Source organism: Sturnus vulgaris, chromosome 8 (genome assembly GCF_052056855.1).
Source record: "Sturnus vulgaris isolate bStuVul1 chromosome 8, bStuVul1.hap1, whole genome shotgun sequence".
Lineage (NCBI taxonomy): Eukaryota > Metazoa > Chordata > Aves > Passeriformes > Sturnidae > Sturnus > Sturnus vulgaris.
The window spans coordinates 11,279,638-11,283,988 of record NC_142250.1 but is presented as its reverse complement, the minus strand read 5'-3'; the positions used below and the strand labels follow the sequence as shown (position 1 = coordinate 11,283,988).

At 40.7% G+C, this 4,351-nt stretch overlaps 1 protein-coding gene across 1 annotated transcript in view; it reads left to right on the top strand.

Annotated features, from left to right (window-relative positions):
- Positions 1 to 4,351, top strand: part of WAPL (WAPL cohesin release factor) — a 136,216-nt gene that overhangs the window by 35,802 nt on the left and 96,063 nt on the right. The gene's annotated exons all lie outside the window — the stretch shown is intronic.

Below are 4,351 nucleotides of genomic sequence, written 5' to 3'. Positions count from 1 at the left end.
TTCCAGCTTCACTTTAATGACAGTATAAAACTGATGCTCACTTAAAAGTGCTGGTATCTGGTTTTGCCTTCGATCAATTTATGTCTGAATTTTAATGCTATTCCCACACTATCTCTGTATGAAGAAAAGAAGTTAAAAGTGGAGTTCACTCTGTCTTAAATATACCATTCTTTTTCACCATATTGGTGAGTTAGTTTTTGTAGTCTACTTTTAAAGGAGATGCATATGTACAGTTCTGCTGAAATTGTCAGAACTCAAATAGATTCTGATATTTAACAATGTGCTTGTATGCACTTCTGTCTTGTAGAATTTAGGTCATGGTTGTTTGTTGGTCTACTTCTAAAAATAAACAAAACATAGGAATAAGACCTGACATCATCCTTTTTTGCGCTTTAGTTAAAAAACAAAACAAAACAAAAAACCATACACAAATACCTTAAGCAGAAAACAGCAAATATCCATTTGCTTCAAGAGCTGCCTGCTTTCTTTTCAGCTGTGTTTAGGTAAAGTACACATGAACACATGTACACAAATCTAGCTTTACATTCCACTTTGCAAAGAGATGAGTTGCTGTATTCCCAGTTGAAGGCCCATTACTGTTGTAAAGTGAAGTTTAATTGCAACAGAGAATTAAATTAGGCATAGAGTGTGAAAAAGCTCTTCTAGCAGATACTGCATCCTGAGTATCACAGAGTTTAGACCTTCCACCCACTGTCCAAATGACCCTGATGCAAGCTATTAGCTTCACTGCAGTTGGTATTAAAAATAGATGGTGTGAACTGTTACTGGAAAGCCTTCGTGAGAAGGCTGGGTTAGTAATGGTGGGAACTACATTCCCCCAGCTCTGCACACCTACTTTCCTTAAATGAACCTGCAGTATCCAGACATAAACTGAAGGATTGCATTTCTTTGTGTGAATGGGAGCTGTGCCTCTAATGAAAGGTACTCACCTATAGTGTTACAGTTTCCCTTGAAAGTCAAGGAGGGAAGCAATCCTTGTTGTCACCAGGTCACTGAACATTAATCAGCAGAGGTGCTCCTACAGGCTCTCAAACTGTGACACCTTAAGAGTAATTATTAGCAGGTCCATTATGAAAGGCAGAGAGATTTCACTGAGTGTCCCTGCCCTGCAGTGTTGATAGATGCAAACAAGCCAGATTTAAACCAGCTGTGGCAGAACTGCACCCAGAGGTGTCTGATCCACTGACAAGTTTCACCTTTGCCAATGTCTGAGATTCTATGGTCACTTTTAGAGTGTGCTCTTCCCTTTTGCTCTCTATGTAACATCAGGCACATGAATATCAGGGCAATGGTGGATGTGACATTAATGTACGAACTTCAAAACACATTGATGTGAACTCCAAATCCATCCCTCTGTGCATACACAGTGCTTGCACTGTAAGGATGGTGCGGCAAACAATGGTGTTGGACATCTTGGGGGACCTTTTTGGAAGATAATTTTGCATTTTACTATGAAATAGGAGATTTCAGAAAGCCACAATGTGAAGCTGTCAAAGACTTGTACCATCTTCAGATGAAGCTAATTGAGGAGAAGAGCAGAAAGTACAGCAATGATTGGCATGCAGAGAAATGAGACAATGGGAGGTCTTCCATGTATGAGCTCTGTACTCAAAGGAGTTGCACACAGTTACATCCTGATCTTGTCAGACTGAGAAGACATAAAGTTTGAGACATACAATCTTCAAGACGAACATAAATACTAGATCAGATGTGATCTGTGACTTGACATTCTCATTGGCTTTGCTTAGATCCTCCTAGTTTTCTGCTTTATGTCTTAGTTTTGTACAGTGTCAACACTCAATCTGTTCACATACAGTTTGTACATAAAGTTCTCCTTTTCTCTGGGCCACAGGTGACATGTTTCTTCCTTCTTATTTCCCCTCATCTTAACAACAAGTCAATGCACTGAAAATATTTCATTTCCAGTTAGCCTGGAAGTGTGAACTTTTTTGGCATTTTTGGGGGAGCCTGTAATATGTTTGGCAGAGTAACCAAATAATAGAATAAATACATAGATATTTTTAAAGTAAATTAGACATTATAGAAGCTATCTCCCTGCTTCATTTGATTTGGTGTTGATGTACATGCCTTTGCAGAGAGATTACTTTGATTGGTTCAGCAGTTCCTGAGAGCATATTATGAAAGAATATGCAGTGTAAAGGAGAGAAAGGAAGTTTTCCCATTGGGAAGCAGATGCTAGTCCAAAGAGGGCTACTCATTTGGTATCCTTCCTTAGCCTTAGGACTCTGCTTCTGTGAATGCTAGGCACTTGCAAGCTAGGGAAGCTATTTCTGAAAATTGGACCTCTACCACTCAGATTCATGGCCCGTGGAGAGGGTCTCATATGATGGTCGCTGTGTGATCCTTTACTATGGCAGATTGCTAGGGGCAACTCAGCTTCCATGGAAGGAGAGGAATCATCCTAGAACTGAAGTATGAGACATTCTCTGTCCCTAGGGCTTGGGGAATTGGACAAAGACATACAGCAAAACACTCACAAAACATTTTTCTCTTAGGTTTTCTTTGCTTTATATGCATTGTTAAACCAGATAGAACAGTTCTAAGAGTTCTGTTGAGAAAGAATTGTTTTGCTTTATAGTTAAAGCTATTTCACTTGAAGTTATCAGAACATTAGACTTTTGCATCAGGAGGCAAATTTGGCCTTTCTTTCCCTTGTTTATTCTCTACCAAAATCGTGCCTCTGTTGTATTCCTGGGAAGCCTAATGGAGAAAACATATCAGTTTATGACCCCAGGTACTTTCCAAAGGCATCAACTCATTCTAAAGCTTTCAAATATTTTTGCCACAAGTTCTGTGTGTGAAACATGCAGAAAGTTCACCTGGCTTATGGCCCAGTGTGAATTGCCCTCCAGTAACTTCTAGAGAAAGGAAAACCTGCCTAGCATTAATCTCTCAGAATTCTGTCACATTGAACTATGGTGAGAACAGCCTTCCCACCTTGAGAGTCCTGCCTTCGGCTGGATGCCAGCTGCCTACCAAGCTAATCCATCCCTCCCCCTCTTCTACAGGATGAGGAGGGAAGGAGAAAATAAGATGGAAAAAGCTCAAGATAATGGCAGTTTAATAAAACAAAAGTAAAGGCTGTGTGTGGAAGCAGAGTATTCTCTACTTCCCATCAGAAGGAGTTGGCCAGCCAATTCCAAGCAAAGAGAACTTCAGTAGTTATCACAGAAGACAAACATTGTAATAACAAGTGCCCCCCACCTCCTTATTTCTCTTGGATTTTATTGCTGAGCAGACATCATAATGACATGGAATATCCCTTTGGTCAGCTGGATCTGCTGTCCTGGCTCTGGCCCCTGCTGAGATCTTGCCCACCCCCAGCCCACAGGAAGGGAGGAATGTTGGAGAGACAGCATTGCTGTGGTGCCAAAACACTGGGGTGTGAGCAGCACCTTTCTGGGTACCAGCACAGCACAGCTCAGGGAGGGCTGCCATGTGGAAAAGGAGCTCCAGCTCAAACAGACCCAAGGCAACCTCTTGCTGCTGATGATTTACTTCTGTTCACAGTCTTACAAATTACAGGCAAAAATAGCAGACTCCAACAATCTTCCAGGAAACTGAGGAAATTGTCTAACAGAAAAAGGGAAAGATAATGCCTGAATAAAATTTTATTGAAGTTCCAAATGGGTATAAGATTTCTTTCACAATGGTGGGAAAATAACTCATTGTCCTCTTTGGCTGGGAGCTGTGGGTGGAATTAGGTGTTAGCTCATCTACAGGAACACAGAGTGCACTGCAAGAATAGGTAATCGGCTGCCTACAAGAAATCAGACTGCTTTTGGGAAATGCTGGGAGAGTTAAAAGACCAGGGGCATGATCAGCTAGGAATTAATGAACTTTGAGACACCTTTGCAAAGGCTCACCTGGGCTTCTTTAAAATTTCTGAAAGATCACCTAGGTTTCCAAGGCCAGCATAAGGAAAAAGGAACAGACTACTCAGAAATGAGAAAGGTAAAGTCCCACTTTTCTTTGAGTACAGACACAGGTCTGGGATTTGAGTTACCACAAAGGAGGCATGCACAAAAAGAAGTTGTTTGGTATTGTTAATAAGTTGAGTGATTTTATTTTTTTTCCCCATTGTGATGTGGGGAATGATAATGACAATTTCTGAAAACATCTCAGAGAAGACAATTCTCAATGCTTGAAAAATGCTCTGCTTGCCCTCTAGACATGCTAGGTAATCCTGTAAGTAATGGGATAAAGGGAAGAACTATTGATTTTTCATTTGAGTGTCCATTCATTTGCAGTACCTGCCTTTCAAAAGACAAAATTGCACTATAAAATGAGTCCACAGCAGCCTTCCCTA